General features: G+C 27.8%; 1 protein-coding gene across 3 annotated transcripts in view; it reads left to right on the forward strand.

Moving 5' to 3' along the window:
- Positions 1 to 26,534, forward strand: part of LOC107455696 (PAS domain-containing protein cky-1) — a 139,080-nt gene that overhangs the window by 74,376 nt on the left and 38,170 nt on the right. The window lies entirely within an intron of this gene.

Genomic DNA, 26,534 nt, shown 5'->3' on the forward strand with positions numbered 1-26,534 from the left:
TGTATGAGTTAGAAGAAAAATAGATGGTGGTTGTTCATTAATCCTAATTAAACAAGTTAATTATTTCATTAAATTAAATTTCATTACGATTCATTAAACTTTAATTATTTCTATTTTGCATCTTATCATCTGTCTAATAAAATTTGCGAGAAGAAAAAAAAACAAACATATAACCTTTGAAATACTTTCTTTTTGTTTTCATGACTTGATTGAAAAAGAAGTAAACACGAAAGAAGAAGGGAGAGGAGTAAAATGATAATTGGTTGTGATCCTAGGGTGTGTGCATGTGACGTGGTTGCTACTTCGGAAGCCCTGATGATGCACATTACAGGTGTGGAAACCTATGCTTTCCGAGTTTTCCAACCTATTTTTAGGATTATTAGGTGGGAGTCCACAGGTTCATCAGCTGATTCTGATTTCCTTTTGTGTGGCGACCACTTTTTCTTTTGTGGCTTTTCACTATGTAGCTACTTCTGATGGTATGATTTTTGACCCTTGTTGTCCCTTTAGCTTGTAGGAGTTTATTTTAGGTGCACTCGACTGTGTAATGGTTACGTGCGAGTTTTAAAATTACTTCTCTTACCATTATGATCTTGCACTGTTATTAGGCACTCCAATAAAAATTATACGTTAGAGATATTATGGATAGAAATGAATCTTACTCACGTATGGGTCTGCAGAAGTATGGTTCTGAAGAAAAATATATTGGTGCACTTGAGTTATAGTGTAGTATAGTAATGGGAAGTCTCTATTGTTGTTTTTAATTTCTCTTCATACTCCACAAAGTTATATACTTACGGCTTGATAAAAGAAAATTGAAAATAATTGTAGAGGTTTTTCTTTTACAATATACCTTAAGTTGGCTAGAGTTTATATAAAGAATTTATTGTACGAAATATAACGTACTATACAGAACCGTTCATTTAGTTCAATACACCCATTATTCTTTCGTGAGCTACTAAACATAATTTAGCATACACAGTCGAATTTCGTCTTAAATCTATATTTATTAAATATTCCCGTCTCCATATAATCAGAGTAACCCTTTTTCGAAGCGATCACCGCATCATATACTCGAGCTATTTTATTGGTTTGTTTCTTTAAGTTTTCGGATGCAATGTTAATCCGATTGCATTTAATTAACTCTCAACTGAAATATTTATATCTCTGTGGCACTTGTTCGAATGATTATTTTGACAAGTGTATTTTGCATAATACATATGATGCAACATTAAAAATTCAATTTGTACGTAGTGCTAAAAAGATAGTTTTACCCCCCCCCCCAAACTAAATGCATTGCATAGAAATAAATGAAAGCAGTAAGCAATTAACAGTCACGTGGTTATTACCTTGAAAGCATTTTCCAAACATTTGATAAAAATTAAAAAAAAAAAAAGTCAGTTGAAATTTTAAGTGGTGTATGTATAAACTATTAAGAAATTATAACATTATAATATTCCTTTACATGACATGTTTAGACAATAACAAGCATTTAGATTAATCGTATTCGTTATGGAAAATTAATTTTACTTAAAAAATCGTAATCTAAAAGCATTTTAGGAGCACGAGAATTCTATTTCATTTAATTTAAAATAAAAAAATCAATATTTTTAGGCAGTCTCATATTTCAGTTAAGTCAATAGTTTGTGCTCTAAAAAAGTTCATTTACATTTTCAAGATAGATTCGTTATTTTAAGATTTTATTATTTCGTCATACAACATTCTAAACTATAATTTAGACACGTTTTTTTTTTTTAAAGAAATTTTGACTTTTTTATTATTTTGGAATTTAAAAAAAAAAAAATTCATTTGACAAACTTTCATCTTTTGATTATAAAAGTAATATTAATGTAAAGTTTTATTCGTTTGTATAAACGTATTTCTTATGTTAAAATAATAGTGATTTTAATAAGTAGAAAAAAAATTTTTGTGCTTATTTTATTAAATCACATTAAGACAAAATCATCAGATTATCTTATTAAATTTACAAACTACACAAACAAAAAGTATGAGTATGAAAAAAAATTTTTTTTTTTAATTTCTTCAAATTTTACAGACAAATATTTTTAACATTTAAAAGCATTATTTGCTTAAAAGTAATTAAATTTTTCTTATTTTCTTACTAATATAATATAACATATATATTTCTAATATAATGAAGCAAATTTTTTAACAATATTCCAAAATAGAAAACATGCAAAAGTATTAGCAATTCAATTGAAATTAACTATAAAATAACAATATAAAAGGATAATTAGTGAATAATATATAAAATTAATTAATTGCTGCAAAAATGTATTTTCAATAATATTTGAAATATATTTACATGAACGCAGTAATCATGCATAAAGAACGATCAAACTTAAAGTTTAATGTATTTTAAATAATTTATTTCAACGTTATTATTCAAAACACTTGCATTATGAAATCACGAATTAATAAAGGTATGTTATCTTATTAACAAGCCTTTAAGCCAACTGGAAAAAAATTATTGGCAAATAAAGCTTTAATGTCATAAATGCTTTAAGCATAAAATTAATAAAGGCATTTCAAAGGAAGCGAAAGAACTAATATGGCTTTAAAAAAAGGACTCGATGCGGATGTGGAAACAAAGTAGTGAAAAAAATGCGAAAATAATTGCATTATAATAGCAAAAAGAGCTATTTAGATAAAGTATTAGACTAATAAATCTCACCGAGGATTAAAAATCGAAACAAAATATTAGTGGGATCCATAAGTGTCCACAGCTAATTTCGTTTTATTCTTTCTTCCCCCCTAACCCCCTTCATTGCGCCTTCGCGGCGCCCCACAACCCCTCCAGCAATATACCCGGGCATGGCCGGGTGTAAATAGCCCCATTTAAGTATCCTTGTACCACGTGGTTGCTAAGCGATGATCCTTTGACCCTGTGTGTTTTTTATTTCTTCTTTCACCTGTGGTTGTTTCTCTAGAAAGAGAAAAACGTTTTGGTTTCGGCGGTTCTCAGGGAACTATTTTTCCTTTCTTTTTTGTTTCTAGTCACTGCGCCAGGATAATGAGTAAAGAGGTCAGGGATCACCACAAGCAGTAAACTCTACGGTTTTGATGACGGAGTTTTATAAACATGCAAGTGCGGAGGGCGGGGGAACAATGAAAACTTTTAAATTTCAATTCCGAAAGAGTATGTATAAAAGGGAAATTATACAAAACTTAAAAACTAATTTTTTGATTAAATATGTATTTGAAGAATTTTAATTTAAACCAATTCTCTTGGATATCAATCTGAATATATGCTTAATGATGCTTCAAAACTCTCTCACTTGCTAAAAATATTGATTATGAATTACAATATTATCTAGATTTTAGGTACAGTTTTTAAGTATAAAGGAAAAATTAAAATTTTCCAGTAATGATTAGTAACAGACAAAAATGACGTTAAAAATTATGAATCTAGTTAAAATGCCATTGATGATTCGATACTCCACTAAGCATCACCTTCAGTTTTCTAAAAATCGGGACTCCAATTTTCTATATTTTACTGTGGACCCATATCTGTATTCTATTGTATTTAATTGCCAACATATGTCTGTATTTATTATGCACTGAAGATGATGCATTTATGTAGCATCAAAACTGATATGCTAATTTAACAATTTTATAATACTTGCGAGTTTTAACGTTGTTTTTTCTTATAGTATCAAAAAAGGGTCATTTTTATAAAATAAAAATTTAGGATTCAAAAAGGGAAAATATAATCTCACAGAGCAAAGCGGAATTTAACAGTAAAATAAATATTTTTAAGCTTTTTGAAAGCACAAAGAAAACATATACTGTACTATTTTTTTACTTATGAATTTTAAATTATTTAATATTTTTTATTGTAATTCTCTATTTAATTAAAGCAATGTTAAACCAGTAATTATTTTTATCGCTCAATGGTGTATTGTATATTATTCTAGACCCCTCCAAGATAAACGGTGTTAAAATCAAACTTGATAACTGCAATGCCATAAATGTATACCATAAGTAATAAATACATAGGATGCATGAGAAAGGCTTGATAGCATTCAATAAAATTGTATTTATATATATTTTAAATTTTATCTAGAATGTTTGATGGAAGGCTTTATTTTCCTTTTCAAAACTTATTACTATTGGCCTCGAATATTTCTGAGACTTTTTAGGAAGTTTTTGTATAACTGTAGGTAAATTTTACAATATTTTGTGAGAATATTGCTGCTAGGAATTAAATGTTTGCAGAAGTGAAACTATTGCCTTATCTTGAGAATTTAAATTTTATCTATTAAAAATAACTCAAATAAAAAGGCTATGGCAGTCCACTGGTTAGAGAATCAGACTTTGTTACAGAGGAACCGGGCTTCGATACTTTAAGCCGCTACCCACAGAGTACCTGCAATATACGAGCTAGTATAATAGATGGAATCGAAAGTCCTGTGGCATGTTGCTGAGCAATATTAAGAGTACAGAGATCTGAATAAAATTTCCTTCCCTTTCAAATATATGTCTAAATTACGGAAGGAGCTTTACCAATGAGTGTATTTGCTATCTATCCGGGAGCTCAGGGTAAAGTCACACATTCACCCTAGTGGTGCTACCTTGTCAAACGTAAGGCCCTCCCTCCTGACTTAATTCGCAAGGCCAATGGCTGGCGAGCTTGCCCTTTCCAGGTGTCATTAGAAACAAAAAATAAATAAATGAATAATAATTGAAATAAAATAAAATAATACAAATTGAAAAAAAAAGTGTAACAAAAACAAAAAATGAAAGAAGCGAAGCGTTTCTCGTGTTTCTGCTCTGCGCGAGCTTTTATATGATAGCACATTGTATTGTTAACAAAAGATTTAAAATATACTTTCGGGATGTATTAAGATCCTCATTCTTCTACATTTTTGCTAGTTTAATCAATATTATTCGAATGAAATGTTTGCAATGATAATTATAGCTAATTGCACTACTTGTGAAGAGCTAAGCTCAAATAAAGATAAAACTTTAATACATGGTATAACTTAGTTCACGTTAATGTAGAAATGTATTCGCAGAAAGGTGCTACACAAAACAATATTTACCTTATATTTTCTGGATTTACACCTGCGAATGGGATCCAATGGGCTTATAGGATTAGATCTTTTTTGTCTTCAGGCACATGAGAAACCTTGCTAATTAAATGCATGCAGTGTCTGATTTAGTAAAAAGAGTCATTATTAAAACTAAAGGAAATATATATATTGTTATTAAAAATGAGTGCTTTTGATTATTTCCCAATTAAGTGTTACTATTTTTACACCTATTTATTGGCATGAGATTAAGATTATCTTTAGCTTAAAATTAATACATATTCATGCAGCAAAAAATGATGCAATTACGTTTCAGATGAATTAAAAATTTCTCAGAAAATATATATTCTCAGTAAGCTTTCTAATATGCCAAATTGAAATAGATTGCTTGACAAGGAAATATTTCTGGAATGTTTCTGCTATTTTTAAAATATTTATAAGATAATCATTGGAATGTTTTTGCGATTTAAAAAAAATACATTTTTGCACTTGAATGTTACAAAAGTTACTTATCATAAACGCAATTTCAACGCTTAGTATTAAATGTTTATTCAGATACTACGGAAACACAGTATTATGATTATATCTAACTTAAAAGTAGAACATATTCCTCAGCATTGAAACACAGTATTATTTTGAAATCTAACATAAAAGTAGAATATATTCGCGAGCATTGTTGCATAGTATTATAATTACATCTACCATGAATGTAGAATATCATATTCACGAGAATTGAGACACAGTATTATGATTGCATCTTAACTTAAAGGTAGAATGTATTCACGTGAATTGGGATACAGTACTATAATAACATCTAACTTATATGTATGTACCCGAGCATTGAGACACAATACTATGATTACATTTAGTTTAAAGGCACATCATATTTACTAGCATTGAAACATAGTGCAATGATTGTCCATTATATGATGGAGGACTGGAGATTTTTTTTTCAAGAACTGTATTAAGACTATAGCGTATGTTCTTTAAAATAATTAAATTTAATAGAATTTACTTTTAAAAACATGTTCACAGAACCGTAAGCTGGTCCCAATTGGAGATAGTTTTTTCTTCTTCTTATGTCTATCAATAGTTAATAAAATAAAAGAGATGAAGAAAAATGATATAGTGGAGGGGGGAGAGAGGGTCTTTATTTCTATATCTGTGAAGTGGCGGAGAGAACAAGTTTCTGCTTAAGAAAGAGCGAGGGTTAATGAAGGGGACAACGATTAAGCAAGCATACACGCAAAGAGCGGCCGTGAATGGCAGAAGGGTAACTCCCCTCCCGGAACCGGACGGTTCAATCGGGTCCTTTTTTTTCTATTCTCGTTGCGTGCCTCGGTCTCATCTTCATCGGGAAGCACTCTCTCTATGATTCATTGGCGATAATCCTCAAAGGCAATCCCCATCTTTTGTTTTCTTCCTTCTACGAAATCTTCTGAGAACAACACTTTGAGGAATTATATTTGAAATATGGATCCTCAAAATTAATGACAACTTAAATCTAAAACGTTTCGAAAATGGTTGTTTTTTGTATGACTTCTTATAGGGTATGTATTTCGAAGTTTATCTGATTTGAAATGATGGAATTTTCTGAGTTGATGAGCTCCTCTAAAAATCTGGCTCAGGGTTTAACTAAAAGAGTGGTACTTTGAACCTTGCATCATGGAAATTGTTCTGCAGCTTTATTTTTATATTTACGAAATGCAGTTAATTGGATTGCTAATTATGTAAATTTGGAATGCATCATACCGTACTCTTTATTCGGCAAATTCTAAATGCGATATATTCGATTCCTTTACGAGTACATTCTGAATGCAGTAATGTTGGACTTTTCATAGTATAAATTCTGAAAACAACATGCTGAACTTCTTATTTTGGTATATTCAGAATGGGTCTTCGACAGTATATTTGACTTATACTGAAAATGCTAGTTGCAAATAAAAGAAAGATTAACTTTTAATTTCTGATCATGATTTACGGGTTTACATGGAAATTAAAGTATTAAAAATATTTTTTACCTTATTTAGTGTAGAACAAAAGAAAGAGAAGCCATGTGTTACAGTAGATTATGTAAAAAGTAGATTTGCAATCATTATAGTAAATTTGAATATGATATATAAAAAATTTATTTTTTAAATTTTAAAGCAAATGCGATAAGGCGTATAAAGAATAGTTCTTAAAACTTAAAATGCGTGAAGAACATAGTTCCAATGTTATAAGTGTGTCGAATTAAAACTGTAGGACAGAGTACAATTTAAAATGTCTCATTAATGTTATTCACTGACTTTTTGCCCAAGAAGAACAATTTTGTGAATTTTTAAATATAATGTGTTGGATCATTACTGGATAAATTCTGAATGCAGTATATTAGATTCATAGTAGGATTGATTGTGAATGCATTATATTGGACTTCTTATTTTGTATACTTGAAATTCAGAGACATGCGAATCATTACGTTTAAAGTTAGTTTTCTTATAAACATGAAATTTTCTAAATTGTTAATAGATTTTTAAAACCTTGCGCTGAAACATAGTGTTTCTTCTTTGAATTTCAAACTCATGAATACGTGCTGTAACCTTACTTAAGTAAGTAAGGTTACATCGGGAGGTAAAATTATATGGTTTAATTATGCACTTTACTGAGATTTCAGAAAACTTAGACCATTGTTTTAAGTTTTAACTTGTACCAATAATATGTTTAACGGTGACAACATCATGGCATTCTATAAATAAAATGAAATCTTACATTTAGATAAATAGTGCTGTAAAATAACATTTAAGTTCATGTACAACCTGATTTAGGGAGCTCAGATAATACATTCTTGTATAGGTTTTATTTCACAAAATAAGGAGAAAAAAATGCATGTTTTTTAAATATTAATTTGCAGTTAATAATAATCGTTGAATAAGTTGTTTCAACTAAAAATTATATGTTACAGTAAAAAATTAGAATACAAGTTTTTTCTGTTAAAGAAAACAATTTTGAAAAGGAAGATTTTTAGAATCATTTTCTAATGATATTTTCAAACTTTTTTTCGCGCATGGAATGAGATATAATGAAACACATTTAGGATTGCTATGCAGAGTTTTCTTTATTTTAATCGTATTAGGAGACAACAGTCACATGAAACTAGACTTGATATGCCTTAATTCGTTTAAAAATAATGCATTAAAATTAAATAAAAAAAAAAAAGAAAAGAACACTTTTATTTGGAAAATTATTCTAAAATATTAAGATTCACGAAATTATATTTTGTTTAGAATTTATAATCTTTTATCTTTGAGTAGAATAAGATATGAAAAACACTTTTTAGGTTGTTTAGTTAAAAGGAAGAGTTTTTTTATATTTTAATAAATATTAGGGAACAATAACCTCGTGAAACAAGTGACAAATAAAATAAAAAATAACATTGATTCCTAAAGAATGAAAATTTAAACTATAATTTCTCAAAAACACCTTAATGTGGTAAGCTACGCCTGAATGGGATATTTATACATAAACTTAATTTTACATTCAGGTTGCCTTTTTAAGGAGTTCAATGAAAAGTAATTAATTATCGAATTTTTCAACTAAACGAGAACTGCTTCTTAAAAGGTGGAGGGGCGACATTCGAAGATATGAACTGTTCGAAGTAAGTCCATTTACTACCGACCTTGAGTACATTAGACCCTTTTCAGGTAGAAAGTCAGTGTTCTTTCATGTTTGCCGCGGACCTATAGATACGAAGCGTTCACTTTTCTTCACTCCTTATCCCAACTACTGTTTGGCTAATGATTATTCGGCCAAAGCGCTGTGTGTCAGCCGCTATTACGCCAGTCGTCTTCGAAGAATAACACCGAAAAAGCCAATAAACGCCAGATTAAGTCGAGATGTAGCCCACCCGCTAAGTGGTAGCAACCTGACTTATTTATAAATAGATATGCATGCGTCTCGGAACATGCAAAAGGAATATGAAGAAGGGGGGGGGGGATTGTGAAATGAAAATTACGCGGATGTAGTTAAGACAGTTTTTACTGTAACTCCAATGAATTTTATGTTTCGAGTTTTTATTATGTTATTTTACCTTTCCTCGTTATCTGTGGCGCCAAATTTCTACTTAAGATTGTTTTGTGGTTGGGGAAAAGAAATGAGGGAACATGTTATACAACAATAATGAGCTCGAAGAAAAAAAGTAGTAATTAGAATGTTTAGTAAAATAAAGCATTGATGAATTCCATTATAATGAGCAATAAACTGTTAAATCATCATCCAGTTAAAGAAACGCCTTTTAGATTGATAAATTATATGATATTTATTTTAGGGTCGTGATGGTATTTTTTTTTTAATAAATCCTACATCAAATGTCAAGAGAGGCTCGTGTGTTTGTACTTATTTTTTCTACTATTCTAAACACATTAATTGATATGTAAACGAGAATACAATGGTAAACGAAACAAAAGGTTCATTTATTTAGATAAACTAAAAAAAATTATAACTTATTATAATATCGATTAAAATAAACAGATAAAATATCGTCGTTTCGGGTAATAGTCTACTAATGAAATAAAATTATTATTATTTAGAGCAAATTATATATATTGTTGAGCTAGTAAATGTTTTAATTCTGCTTATCGTGGCATTTTCATTCTGTTGCAACGCATGCTATTCGTTTGCAAATGTATTTATCATTATTTAAAATGTTTCAAATTTTCTATTCTATTTCGGAGACTTATGGAATATAAGTCTATTCGAAGCATTTTTTTTTGTTTTGATAAGAATTTTTTTTCTTCTATAAATTATTCTACCAAATGCAAATTGCTTCAAATCAGCATGAGTAGAAACTTGAATGTTTTAAATTTTCATGCACATAACCAATGCTAAATCATCTCAATCTTTTTGAGAAAAGGGTGTGGAAAGGAAAGAACAAGAATTAAATACAAATGTCACCTAGCATGTTTTTGCCTATTGGTGAAATTCCTCTTTGCATATAGATAAACTTTATAGTAAAATAAAAATAACTGTGAAGTATTTTTTTTAAAAACCTTAAGTAGTGTAGTAAAAATGAATGATTTGAAGGATTTAACAGTTAAAATGTCCTGCTATAGTTTGAGGAAGGTGCAAAAAGTTACCACCAAAGGAAGCCGTTCAATTAGAAATTATCCAGATATAGGGGAGAAGAGGATACTGTTCTTCCTTTCGCAATTAAATTAATTAAATGAATTGAGAAGTATGGTAAAAATTACCAGAATATGATACCATGTTTTTGGTTCTATGAGAGCGCCTGAAAGGTTCATAATTTTTACCTAAACGCTTTGGTAATGATTTTGGTAAAATTAGTAATAACATATGGTTTTATAATATGAGATATATATTTTTTTAAATGTACTAAAAATTGGCAACTTTTTCATGATATCTTAGAGTATGGCATAAGAACTATTTATTCCGTTAAATTTACTTTTCAGTTTCGTATATTTAAATAAACGTGTGGTAACAAAAAAATTATTATTTTGAAAACCAGAATTTGCGGAAAATCGTTACCTTATGAACAGAAAAGACCAAACGAGTTGTTTAAATACCATATATTTTCGTTTCTAATAACAGAAGTATGCCCCCCCCCCAGAAATGTTATTACCTTACAGTACAGTAATTTTATCAGAATTTTTTTTTCCACGTTGAATTTAAAATACTGAAAAGTAAAAATTAAATATTAGAAGTGTATTACAAAATAAAAATGTTTCTTATCCTGCAGAAGTCTCAATCAGTCAGATTTAAAAAAAAATCCTGCCGAAGAATATGGTAAAAGTTGCTATCAGTTAATATAGCTTTTAAAAAAATGCTTACTAAATATATTTTTCATACTTTTTTCATTATTTTGTATTAATTTAGGTCAAAAATAGTGAAAATACTATATTAAGCATTTTAATAATTTATAATTATGAAATGCAGCAGGAAATATCGGTGTGTATTTTTTATTTTTTTTTCGTTCAAGAAATCCTCCAAACACTGCTCACTTCCAAATAATAACTTTTCAGATTCGCACTTACTTGAAGCAATTTAGATTTAAGAGAAACACTTATTAGTCATTTAAATTATTTAACTTTATAAAATCAGTTACTAATAAATTTTGGAATATGAATAAAAAAAATAGTTTTCGAACTAATATTTTGGATTTTATATTTCAGTACAAATATAAATCCGCTAATCTGACAGATTTTTTAGTAACTATTAGACTGTATTTTTTAATTAAAAATACCAAAACATATTTTTGCTTATAATTAGAGCGTCAGAAAAAAGTTTATATGAAATTGACATCGGTGTTTCATATACGTCAAAGGGTTAAAAGGGATGGAAAAGAAGAGTAATAGATAAACTAAAAAAAAAAGTTGACGATTATTTTTTGTCATAGTATTAAAACGTGATAAAAATCACCTAAAATTAAACGATCTTAGTCACTGTATGTAAGAGGTAGGTTTAAAAAAGTTTTTATCACTTATGCAAGATATCACGATTTCCGTGAGTTTTCACTTTTAGCCACTGACTTGGGGATGACTTTTCATGATCAACCATGAGTCGCCATACCTGATCTGCCTCGTGTTGAAGGCACGCGAGTTCAACACGCGACTAAATTGACAACTGAACTCTGACTATTCTCAGTGGGTTAAAAAAAAAAGAAAGTTAAAGGATCATCTTGCTGATTTGATTCACGATTTGTGCGAGATGTCTGCATTAAGCGGTCGTGTTGAGAATGACATTTAATGATTGTGTCTCTGGTCTCCAGACACAAATCAAACGAAGATGGATGAGATTTTAATAATACCGCGTGCTGGAAGAGTTAAGTTTTGCAGAGCAACTTTACAACGAACCACATCATTGTAACTTGCATTTATAAGCAATTGTTTCAGGATTATTAACAGTTTTTCCTAACTGTGTTCTTGGAAGAAAGTGAATGGCGGAATTTAAAAAAGTAGATCCCTATTATTGTGCATATGCAAGGTCTGTAATTTAACACTGTTTTAAAATATACATCATTAATTTTACACTATTTGTACCATGATTTTAAATCTGAAGCGCAATTTTATGTATCATACAAGAAATGTGCTTAAATTGATATCCGCATTTATGCAGTGATATTTAGCCTAAAATGCCTTTTAGTATTATATATTTTATTTGAAACGAACTTGAATCAGTTTTCAGACTTGGCACGATTTGTACCGATTGCTGTAAGGCAATTTTCGTCTGAGAATTAGTTTTAATATATTAGGTTAGATTATCTAATGTCTTTTTTTTTTTAATTCGTAAGATTTGCAAACATTGTTGTCGCATAATTTGTAACCTAAAATTGCAATTAGAGTATCATATTTAAGAAAAAAGAGTTTAAAGATCTAAGTTGGAAAATTATTCCGAAAATTTGCTGTTTAAAAATAGTTTTATAAACTTTTTTCAAATTTCAGTTTTCAAATTACTTGTTTATAAACAGTCAGTGNAAAAAAAAAAAAAAAAAAAAAAAAAAAAAAAAAGAATTCTTGCCTGTATTTTTAATGAAATACTTTCAGATTTAAGTAATTTAGTAGATATAACCTGTTTAATTATTCATAAATGTTATTTCATTATTTTGCATGAGTTGAGGAAATTTAATCCATAAAAATATGCAATAATGTATTTTAAAATGACATTATTACGTGTGAAATTATAAAGTTTAAAATGATGATATTTTAAAAAGCGTCATAATTGAATATGTAAAAATTAAAATTCAAAAGTAGCATTAAGTTGCGAAAGAATTAAATGAAAATTAAGGAACAATTTCATTAGATTCAGTTAAAAAAATGTATATAAAACTTTTTTCAGTGGATTTTATTTCGTATAGAATTTAATCTTCCAATGTTAAAGCAATTATTGCAGGAATCAATCAACAATAATTTTTTTTTTACTTTCTAATCTGCAAATTTTTAAAAGGAATTCAAACTATAAATTATAAGTATTCAAATTTTGTTTTATCAGTTTAAAAGTTGTATTTAAAGTAATGAGTAATATGAATACAAATTTAAACAAGCATTTTAGTTTGAAGTTCTTATAAAGTAAAACTGATTAATGCTAAAAGTAGTGTAAAAAATTAATTCATAAAAATTTCAACCTGGCAAGATAATAATAAAGCAAAATCTTCTACGGTGGATTCTGTTTTATATTGAAACAACACTCCCCATTTGAAAATTAAAATAATACATATATCAATCAATATAAGATACATTTTCCTTTATTGTGTTTTAACCTTTTAATTTTTTTCTCAAAATACAATGAAGCTGCGAAACAAATATTGTAAAACTGGTTTCACGGCTTTTGTGGAAAACCGTCTATTTTAAATGCCCAATTTTCTTATTAAGTGGACTTAAATGGCTTCATCTTGATATAATGCTAATTCAAAAGATAGTAATCCTATTCTCTTATTGGTAATCAGTCTAAGTTTCTCTTTCGAGAACAGAAAAAGAACAAAAAAACTTTCCATTAATGATACAAGGGAGAGTCCTGTTGTTGCACGTGGCATGACGGTTAATGGGTTAATACGGAACGAGACTAAGAATTCCAATGGGCTGGCCGCTCCTCCCACGCAACGCTCGCTATACTTGGTCAAGGTCCTGCTCTTATGAGCTTAGATCCGGAATAAATTCAGAAAGTGAGGGTGGGAAAGAAATAAAAAAAAAGTTTTAACAATTATATCGAAACAGTCCGGTTTTGTGAACATTTATTATTTTAAACCCTAAATTCTTCTTATCAAGAATTCCATTTTTATTTTCAGTTTTTTTTTATATATATCATGCTGTTATTAATTTTTTTTTCAATACAATTTAATCCCAATCATTAGTGGATATTAATTTTCGAGTTGTTATAAGTTATTATCAACACGGCTGCATATCTCAGTTAAAAGAAATTATTATCTTTCTTTTCTGCTCCCAACCCCTTTTGTTTACATCATTTCTTTCAACTCTAAGTCTCATTTTTTTTCTTTTTCTTTGACGCTTTTTTTAAAAAACCATTAAATAAGTAACCGTTAAAATAAAATGTGTAACTAAAACGGTGAAATAGTTTACTATTAAGTTTAAGAAAGTCACTATTAAAGTAAAATAAGTTATTATTAAGTTACAATAAGTTACTATTAAGTTAAAAATTACCTGAACAGTTTTTTTATGATAGATTTTTATTGCATTATCTTTCCATTCCATTAATTTTCACTTCACTCCACTTTTTCATAAATCAAACAAATTCCTTTTCCCGCATTTCTTTCAATAGACAAAAAATAATGTTGTAAATGTCAGTAGACATAAAATTATAAAACTGAATAAAAATTTCCTTCTTCTCCTGTTTATGTCATTAATGAAGTTTTAAAAAGTGAAATCGCAAAGAAAGTTATATTTACTAGGAAATAAGATGTGAAACCATTATGAAAAAGGTAGATAATAATGTCGTGTAAATTAATGTAGAACAATGCCGTGTATGTCGAAAATGTTTCTCTCTAACTTAAAAGAATTTAGGAGAATCTATCTTATTGAAAACGCTTAGAAATAATGCTTAATGCAAAAGTGTTATGTTATGTACTATATAAAATAGTGGCATTATTATCAGATGTTAGTTTATTTAATTGCATCCGTGTCAGCTTCCTTAGAAAATTTGGACGATACTATAGCGTGTGAACGACTAGCAGCAATAATATTTTTACAAATGTATAAACCAGATCTGTGATTTTACTTATGGAATTGTTTAGTACTCAGTGCTCTGTCAAATAACACTTCCACGTCGTTACTTTCATAACTGAAAAATTGCATTTTCTATATCAGTACATAAATCGACCCCTAATAACAGAAGACACATTTATTTTGCGGGTTCAGAACTTTACAAAAATAAGCTTGCAGCGTCATTTGCGATAATGAACCTCCCATTATACTAATTAACTCCTAAATATTTATTTTTAATTAATAATTATTTGAAATATATCTTAATTGTATAATTTGCTTAATTTCAATTCTTTTATAACTAATAACTGATTATTTCAATTGGCAAAAGTTAGTAGTATAATACATAATTTCATGTCTTAATAATAGTTTTTTCTAGTATTTTTCCCTCGTCTTTATTATTTAAATTAACATTGCATAAAATAGTTTCAAGTTATTATTTTCCTTTGGGTTTGCTTAAGACTATTCATGGAAACTCTTCATGAAGCCTATTCATTTATTCAGGCCTCTGTTATTTCATGGGAGTAAATTATAAATTTTAATGAATCATATATGGATACTTCAATTTTTAAATTTTTTTTTATCTACATTCTTTTTTAAAAGTGTTTTCTGTTAATGCTAGAAATTTAAATATGCGTCTTGTTTAAGATCAATTGCAGCGCACAATTAATTTATAATTTGAAATAAAAAAAATTATTGCATATTTATTGATTAAAATAAATTATTTTACTTTAAATTACTTAACGCTGTTTTTAATGCTTTTAATGATCTAGTTTTACATATTGTTGTTGCTACAAGCAAGCTTGCTATAGGGATCCAAGCGATTTTAAGGCAGGGGGAGCGTTTCTTGTTTTTTCAGCGGTGCTATCTACGACCAAGAATACGACTTCAGCCACACATACGTCACAGTCCGTTTATGGGGCGAACCCATTCATACACAGATCGTAATTTTGACCTGAACAAGAGAAAGATCAATCTCTAATTCAGTACCCCCCAGAGGTATTGATTTATTATGAGAACTTGGAGGATTTTGTGACCCTGACATATTTAACTTGCATCAGTCACCATTTACGACACGGGGATTCTTCGACCCGGTGGGATTCGAACTCACGATCTCACGAACATAACCCCAAAGTCCTATCAAGCAGGCTATTCCGGCCCTAGTTTTATTTATTAAAACAGTCGAACATTTAAAATTAGAATACAATAATATTAAATTCTACATTTCGTACAAAATTATCTTTCGTAACATTCCTTTGATCTCGTACTATGTTTTCGTCTAATTAAGCAATGATATCGAAATAAAAATCAAGAAAGTAGCAATGTTTAATAACTTAAGTATACCAATAAAAGTTGAATCGTGCTCGTGGCGAATGAGAGAGATATTGTCACACAGAGTTATTATCATTGTATAAAAATGACCTTTACATTCAAGAGGTGAGACTTAACTCTCGAGATTATCTTTACCTTTGGAATGATGACGCACATAACTCTTTCAATCATGTGGGTGGATACAGTCATTAGGCTGTAACTAATCCGGTTTCTAATTACATCTTTATAAGAATCATTTTATATCCCTTGAAATTGGTTCTTCGATAGAACAGGTTGTCCGAGACCATTAGAATTTTTTCTCCTCAACTGAGAAAAGCGTCCATTTACACGCCCATCTTTCCCTATTCCTCTTCCGTTGTTTTCCCGTAACACATTTCAGTGTTGTGGAATAGAGAAGAAGGCGTTTCATTAATAATGGAATATTAAAATTAAAAAAAATTCTTAATAACCTTCTACTCGTAAATTAAGACGGAGACATACAATTTGGGACCATTTCCATGGTTTGGCTCTTAATACTTGTAAAATTTCTACTTTAATCAGTCTAAATTGCTTGATTTTTTTTCAATTTGGAGTGAAAATCTTTGTATATCACAATTTTTTTTGTTACCATCTATAGCGGCATTTCGTTTCATTTTGGGTAACATAAAATTTTTTTTTGAAAACCTCACTCATATTCATAACTAATTGAAATGTATCGTAATAGAGACGCGCTTCATTTGTTATTTTTATGTTTGAAATACCAAAGTGAGAGTCCGATTCAAGTGTTTGAGGACATATTATGATAAGCTACATTTTTAAGATTGTTCGGCAGAGCGTTTGTATGAAGATTTTCATGAAGACTTCATACCAACATATGCATGTATATGTTCTTGTATATTGTGACGTTCTAAAAACTTGCATTGTTTCTGTATGGAAGCAGCACTAAGGAACATTTCATTATAAAAATTTCACTTTAGGAAAATGTGCAGCTTATTGCTAAATATGTTCCTAAGTTAACCAGTTCTACCCAGAAACATGTCTAAAGGACTGCTTGTAAGTTTAACTGTGATTTTTGACTTCTTTGAGCTTCTATGAAGAAATACGTAGTCTCCTGTAACTTAAAAGATCTCCAGATTTTACCATTAAGTAGCGGCCAAGGAGTTTTTGTAAAAGTTAAAGTGCATGGAAAACAATATTTTAACCCAAATAAAACAATCTGTAAAGATAACCTTGAATAACCCTTTGTATATTTATACTACTAAAATAGTGCTTAACTTTCAAATATAAAAATATTTTGTATTTTTGGTTGTAATAAAATAGCTTGAATCTATATATTTACAACACCATTCAGTTGGTGACGTCGTAAACCTGGCTATTTCCTTGTGAATTGTAGCTATTCGCATATCTACATTTGTTCTAACAATTATGCACTTAATATTAAATATGCATTAATATTATTTATGTTATATGATAAATTAAATATAATACTTATATATTATTATTATTATTATTTCATATAATAAGTATATATAAATACATAATAAATTAAAATATGCATTAATATTACGNGGCAAAATTAAATTCCTAGTGCACTTTAGCATCCAAATAGAGTCTCGGCGCTGCCATCTAGTGTGGCAGAAACTAGACGTTCAAATTTACATGACCAACGGTATCTCGCCCATTGTGGTGGTCCTGAAAGAGTGGATACCACCTCTGGAGAACGCACTAGGTCTGCTCATCGGCAAGACCGATTGTGCAGCTCATTGGAAATTTTAAAAAAAATGTCTAAAGGACTGCTTGTAAGAGTTTAACTGTGATTTTTGACTTCTTTGAGCTTATATGAAGAAATACGTAGTCTCCTGTAACTTAAAAGATCTTCAGATATTACCATTAAGTAGCTGCCAAGGAGTTTTTGTTAAAGTTAAAGTGTATGGAAAACAATATTTTAACCTAAATAAAACAATCTGTGAAGATAACTTTGAATAACCCTTTGTATATTTGTACCACTAAAATAGTGCTTAAATTTCAAATATAAAAATATTTTGTATTTTTGATTGTAATAAAATAGCTTGAATCTATATATTTACAACACCAGTTAGTTGGTGACGTCGTAAACCTGGCTATTTCCTTGTGAATTGTAGCTATTCGCATATCTACATTTGTTCTAACAATTATGCACTTAATATTAAATATGCATTAATATTATTTATGTTATATGATAAATTAAATATAATACTTATATATTATTATTATTATTATTTCATATAATAAGTATATATAAATACATAATAAATTAAAATATGCATTAATATTACGGTATTTTAATTATTTTTCCATACTTTCAAGAATTTTCTCATCCATCAAAATTTTCAGAAATTCTACTGCAATTTTTTCCTGTCCGAGAAAAAGTAAATAAATAAGAAAAAGAAAATATAATACTTTAAATTTTAAAATAATAATCTTCAGTGAATTTTTTCGAAATTCTAACCTTTAAAACTGTTATAATTAAAATTAATTTCATCGTTTCTTTACTGTTTATCATTTAAAATTCGCAGTTTTTGTAAAAAACTTACTTTGCAAAAGTTTGTTACACCGAAAACATTTTATTACATCAGATCCGATATTAGATATTAGCATTTAGTTTAAGCCTAAAAAATAACTAATTAACTAAAAACTAATTATTAAACAACACTTCCACAATGTCGTTAACTTCGTATACGGAACTGTTTTCTTTTTGAGATGATGATATCGTCTAGAAATAGCTTATAAGTTCGAAGGTTAAATAAAATTGATAAATGATTGTTTCTGCGGTGAACCGCTAGAAACGGATATGGGCTTTACATCAATTCAATTCAAAGTGGCTGTCACAAATTATTTTTAATAATAAGAAATTCCTTAATGAAAAAGAAAGTACAATTAAATAAAACAAAATTTACAAGTTTTTAACAAATTAGCAGAATATAGATAATAGGAAATACTATACATAGTGTATATATATATATATATATGCCCNATATATATTTCGAAGAAATGTATATATGCATATCAGAGAGGTGTTAGTTGATATATTTTTATATATTTTTTTTAATAATCTTTTAAAATTATAGAAAAATTTTACATTTACGTTTTAAGTATGTTTTAAGGATCTCCTAAATTACGAACTATTGCTGTGCAATAACAAGCTAACTGAAAAGCGTCTTAATCTGTTTTAATCTTAAAGAAAAAAAAGGAAGGAAAAAAAAAACGAGCATAATACGTAGCGAACATAATACTTAAGCAAGCGATATTCGTTTATATTTTAAGTTTTTAACTTCAGTTTTAAAATAAATTCTTAAATATTAATGCAGCTTATAAATAGCAAATTACCTTTATAAATTAGATTTTAAATCGTTGACCACTAATATTTTTGTACATTACTTATAATATGGAAACTTTTTTTTCGCATTTTTCATGCAGCATTATTAATATAAATTTTTTAAACCTTTAACACCACAAAGCACAGTTTTAAAATAACAAAAAATAATGGCACACCTTAACGTTAGCTGCCATCCTTCAACGCCGAACTCTATTTCTCTGTTTTTAAAATGCAAAACAAGGTTTCAAGCTATAAACTGTTCTTTTTACTAAATTTCAACGATGAAAAATTATGTAGCTGATGAAATAAATCGTATGGAATATTTGTTTTTCTATCATGTTCATTTTTACTGGCGACTGATAAATGAGACTGCGAGAAGGAGAATTTCTTTTTTTTTCTTGTCATACAAGTTTTCTTCTAAATAGATTGGCCATTTATTTTGTTTAAATTTTTCGTCTTCATCATTTATCTATTAAAAGGCTTCTATGTAAAGAGTTTTATTGAACTGTACTGCTTTTAAAAGAAAGTTATTGTTCGAAGGTTTTAGCAGAAAGTTTTTTTGTTTACAATGGTTAAGTGTTATATTTACATTCCAATTAATAAGTTTATGAAATGCTTTATCATGATAATGTATTATGAAATATTTTATGATGATATTTCAGTTATTTTTTGCTTACATTTCAGAGAAAATTATTACAATAAAAAGCATTTTATGTGCGTACAAAGCAAAATATTTCTTCAAACTATTTTACTAATACAATTTTTGTACTTTTAACTACTGTCCTACTTTCTGCAAAGGAAAAAAAAGTGTCCATTTTTTTATTTAATTAGACTGCTCGAAGAAATTACAGTTTGTGAAAAATTCATATACATTCTTTAAAAAAGGCTTTTTCTTAAAGTTTCAGGACATTTAGTGAGATAGTTGATGGTAACATAAAGTATTTGTAAATTAAAATGTCCTTTTGCAGTTAAAGTATTCATCCTACATTCTAACTTAATACTACTTTAATTCAATGCTTGCTATTATTGAACATAATTTATGGAAAACAAAATATCTTGTTTTTACTACTAAATTCTTCAGACAACTTATTAATTCAATTGATGATTTGCTTCATGTGTACTGAATTTAATAAACTAAAGTTTGATATCTTTACATATTTATTTATTATTATTTTTTTTTGTCAAGCCAATCAAAATTTAAATCTACTCAATGAAAAGGATATGATGATACTTTAAAAAAAATATTTATTATTCTGTTATTTCTCGGTGTATTCATAAATTTCCTTAAATGTTTATACTACAATGTAAAAATATAATATTAATGAGTCTATATTCTATAAATAATTTACTATAATGCATGGTATTTCATCTTCTATGAACAAATTTTTAAAGTTTAAATATATAATAGAGTTGGAAGAAAAAGTATTTAGATAGGACTTTTAGATATACAGTTTAAAAAGATATTTAAGCAATACTTATATTTTGACCAAAATTAGAAAGTCGGATATAATTTGTAAGAATTTAAAATATACTACTATTGATTTTGTATTGAAACACAGTAATATTCTAAATCACTGATTTCTGAAATGAACAGGAACATAATACTAAGAAATAGGTATAAAACTACAACAATAATTATTTCGTAACGAATTATGTATTAAAAAAATAAAATACTTTTTGATTTAAAAACTTATTTGAAAAAAAAAAATATATATATATATCGTTGCTTTATAAAAAGTATCGAAATATAAATGTGTAATGCTTCTAATTCACAATGTTTCTACTTCTATGGGAGCATAAAAAGCTAGATAATTCTTACTAAAGTGCTTTAATGATTTTAATAAAATTAAAAATAAAATAGATTGATGATATGTGCTAAAATTTGGTAGACGTGGTAAAATCTAGGAATTTTTTTAGAATACCTTAGAGCGTGGCATAAAAATCATTTATTTGGTAAAATTTACTTTTCTGTTTTGTATTTTTTACTAAATGTGTAGTAATAAGAACTATAATTTTGAAAACTAGAATTTCCATTACCCATTACCCAACGAATGGAAAAACTACTAAACGAATGGTTTAAATACCATATATATTAGTTTTTATAACCAGAATTATGGTTTTCTTTATCAGAAGTGTCATTGCTATGCAGTACTATAATTTAAACAGAATTTCTTTCTCTGTGAGAACTGATTGCATTCAGTTTAATATTATTTAACTGTTAAATCATGTTATTTATATTATATTATTCGAGCAGTTACAGCTTTAATTATAATTATAAAAGTTGACTGTTAATAATATTATTTTATCTCTTTTCCTTAATTTATTGCAGTAAAGAGGAAAACATTTTCTAGTATACTATAATGTTATACCATGCATATGCTAAAATAACATTTGTTTGTATAAACTTATAAATAACTTTTTTTAAATGTTTTTTTAAAAAAAAACGATAATTGCAAAATAATTTAAAATGTAAAACAATACGAAAATATGTAGGCATGAGTAAGTAAACTCATATTTTGTTAAACGAAATTTCCTTTATAAAACAAAAAGAAAAACAAATTAAATGATAAAGGAACATTTTATAAATTGAGAAAAGTTACGTCAACAAACCCGTGGTTATCTTTTCTAATCTTTTAAATAATGACAACACTTAAGAGCACTATTAGTATTAAACTGTCGTCATTTAACATATGAGACTGTCTTAACTTAAACATTAATAAAAAGAGATGGTTTCCCCGCTGAGCACATGAAAAATGAGCTGCTATTCTCGACGAATCATATAATAGAGGTTTTAGTCCTTCACATGTTATATTTCATTTCAAAAGGATCAAACTTAGCTTTTTTTCTTCCCTGCCTTTTTCTTTTATATGATTTTATTTATTTATCATTTACTGGGTTAATTTTACGTAAGGAAAGTATAGTATGTTGGCAAGTAAATTGAGTTCATGGAAAGTTTCCTCTTTTTTCTTACGCTTAATTTTTAAAAATCACACGCTAAGGATATTAATTGCAGATATTAATTTTTAAAAATTCTCTATTTGAACTTTGGAACCTGTTGAACCACAATATGGTGCAAATTTGCTGTAACCTTAATAGGGTGCTAAGTTGAACCATAGTACCATACATTTCTCAAACTTTAATACACGATATACTTAAGCTCTATTACAGTTGAACTTGAACGGAAACATGGTTTCAGTTCAATCTCTTAATAAAGTTGCAACAAATTTGCACCGTATAGTATTATGGTTTAACAAGGAACCATTTTTTTTTGGGGGGGTGTATCAATGATTTTAGCAGAAATGGTTTAAAAAATATTTAATTACATTAATAATTCTAATAATTACCGTTAATTATTAATATTGTTTAGGAATAAGAGTAAACTTGTTCTTTTTCTTAATATCATCCATATAATTTGAAGAAAAAAGAAGTATGTTTAAAGTATGTAAAAAAAAACTCACCCCAACAGCAAAATAATAACCAAAGCGCGTATCCCAACTTCGCTGTTTCTCCGCAGCACACGGAATTTTCCTTCCCTAAGAGATGTAAGAAGGAGAAACTTCCATACAAAAAACTAGGCATTGAATTATGATTGATTCATTTAAAATTCCCATATGCATGCTGTTTTATTTCTTAATTTTCCTTTATAGAACCTCGACTACTCATGTTAAATAAAGTCATTTTTGAAAGACAATTGAAGTGTATATAAGCAAAAAAAAAAAATTATAAAATAAATTCTTTACATTTTAGTATATGTAGAAAGAACATGTTACTTTGTGTTACGTTATAAAACAATTACATTTACTTAAATGTATGTAATTTTATATAGGATAATTGGTTGCTAGACTTAAATCAAATGGCGTAAAAAAGTCAGTACATTAGGACTTCTCAAATAATGATGAAATCTGAAATGATCGATAAAATTCTGTTTTAGATACAATTTTTATTTGAATATAGAATAAAGTACGTAATGAAGAGGTTTATATAATTGATTGTCAAGGATAATCTTTAAAGCTTTTTCACGAAGGGAAAAAAAATCACAGTTTTAGTGTTTTAAATTGGAAGCAATATTTAGATTCTATACTATGCATACTCGCTTGAGAGAATTGATCAAAATTTAAATTAGACAAACATGTTAAATACTTCAATTATTCAATTTATGAAATAAGGGTAACTGGGAGAAGATTTTTCATATATTTTAGTTTAAACAAAGCAGTTTTGATATAACTTTTTAAATGTTGAAAAGCTACGTCACAATATATATATATATATATATATATATATATCAATGGGAAAATAAATTAGCAGATATTTCTAAGGGAATCCAACGGTTCTTTTTATGTTATTCAGAAGAAAAGTAGCTCTAAGCTGTTACTCCTACCTGCGTGTGAAAAGAATGACCAAATTCTGAAAGTCTGGATTGATAAAGTGTTGGCAGACGTCGCATACAAAGCCATTAAAATCGGCTAAGGGAGAGCTTTGACTCGTTTATCCATGGGTGGTCCGTAGATAACACTGGCGGTAAAAAAGTACTTCTTTTTTTCTTTGCTGCCATATCTGTCCGTTCTTTATAAGCTTTCTATTTTCTACCCATGCAGCTCGAAGAAACGACAAACTCACATAAAGATACAGTCTTGATGATTAAAAAAAATAAATTAGATACCGTCTTTATTTTTTCTTTTTAATTATTTTTGTGTGCGTTGAGCATACAATGACATCAGGAGTATTATTTTAAAATTAAAGTAAAAATAATAAATTAAAACGAAACGTTTCAAAATCAAATCAGCAAACGTGATAATAATTAAATTTAATACGTGATATTTATCAATTAATTTGATTATTATAATAATTAAAAAATTGTTTTAAGATTGCATCATAATCTTGATACTTTACATTAAAATATATTTTTAATTCACTCCAAATTTTATACTGTGTCATAATATCTGTAACAGAGATTGAAAATATGAAAATTTATAAAACATCACGATCAATAACGATATTTAAAAAATGTATCCTCCTGTTATATCATAAATAGCTTGTTATACGATATATATTGAAAACGATATTATGGTCATTAGCATGGGGACCTAATTATATCCAATATGATAATGTACAATATAATAAACGATAATATTGTCGAATATGATACTATTGTATCGTGATCATTTGACAACGGTAAATATAGAGATTTGGTATAGCGAACATTATTAATGATAGTTATCGAATGCGATATTATCGTGAGTACCGAAAAATTTCATTTAGGTAACTAACATATAGACTAATGTAAAAACATAATCATCCTCATCATCTCAATGTGCGCAGGGAAAATGATTGTGGTAAATTTTACCGTACTTGTATGATAATGACATTTCTAGCAAGAAATAAAAAACTTTAAGCCTAGTATAAATACAGAACTGAAAGTTTAGTAAAAATACAAAACTGAAAAGCAAATTTAATAAAACCAAATAAATGGTTTTTATGTCATGCTCTAAGATATCGTAATAAAATTAACAAATTTTACCACATTTACCAAATTTTATTACAAATTATAAAATTATATATATTTTTATTATATTTTCTACCCAGGGATTCGATGAAAATTACCGAGTTTTTCGGTGTTCTCCTGTTCCAGAACCGCAGTAAATTTTACCATATTCTAGTAATTTTGACCATACTTTTTTTCTCAGTGTTAAAACAATGGAAAGTAGTTAAGCTGGAAAATATCAGATTATATCATGAAGTATCTATTTATCTGGATATTTCTATTAAAGTTCCAATATCATCCATGTACCGTGTACTTTTGCACCGTGATACCCTTTAAATTTGCTTTATTTTTTATAAGACGTTGCGATAGCATTATATCAGTATGTTGTGCCATAATATATTCCAAAAGAGAATCACTTTTAATAATATATATATACCATGATATGCCATGTTTCCGGTGAATCTTATCATGTTACCAATTATAATAAGATAGATACGATTAATATTGTTCATTGTGGCATTAAAATATGAAGTTGTAAAGGATTTGCACGATTTATACACACATAATTTTTTACAGCGTATTGTATGAGCGTAATGAGAAGTTAAATAATTACAGTTTTTATATTTTATATGTACCTCAACTACACTAACTAGCTATACAATTTAATTTTATTTATTTAACATTTTGTCATTTTTAATCACAATATTTAAACACTTTTAAAATGATGATTTGGCAATCCTAATTTCTCTTTATTGTATTTGGTGTATTTGATGGTTCAATGCCTTTTCGAAACATGATTAATAATATACAGATAAGTTACTTATTTGTACAAGCAAGCACTCGGATAAACGTGATTCCAGCATACCTAAAAGTATGCATTTTATTATACACACAATACATCATATTCAATAGAATATAAGCACAACATATATACTTTTGCACGTAATACAACGCGCAGAAGTTATAAATACAATAACTTACACTAGTTGAAGTTTCGTTCAAATTTGCCGCAATATTAATGAAGTTGTAAATCGAACTATAGATAAAATTGATCAATGTATTAGCACTACATAGCATGGTTCAAGCTGAACCATAAACAAGTGGTCAAGACAAGTGGTAATGAAGTAACAGAATTTTTCAACTTGACAAGTGGTAATGAATTTGATATTGTACTCGTAGTTTAAATTGCATCAATAATTGTGAAGATTATACTTATGACTTCAGGAAACTGCAAAATTATTAGAAATCAAGTAGTTTTTTTAAAAAAAATATTTACATCATTTGCTTGGAAAAGAAAGAAGCTAAAATTATTTAATATTTTTTTATTTTAAAGGAGATTTAAATTTTAGAGATACACTTTTACGAATTAAAACTTAGAATTTGAAAAAAAAAAATGTTTCCAAAATTACTGATAAAAAAAGTATTATGATTATTTATTAATTAAATGGGTTACCTTTTTGATTTTATGGTGATTATGAATTTTTGAAATATGCGCATGCGATTTATATTTTAATGTGCAAAATATAAGTAAAAATAACGTGTGCAATAATAATTTAATTTTCAAAATTTAAACTTAATATTTCGTATTTGAAGAGCTTAGTTCAAAAGTAAGTTAAATAACATTTTAG

This window comes from Parasteatoda tepidariorum, chromosome 1, assembly GCF_043381705.1.
Source record: "Parasteatoda tepidariorum isolate YZ-2023 chromosome 1, CAS_Ptep_4.0, whole genome shotgun sequence".
Taxonomy (NCBI): domain Eukaryota; kingdom Metazoa; phylum Arthropoda; class Arachnida; order Araneae; family Theridiidae; genus Parasteatoda; species Parasteatoda tepidariorum.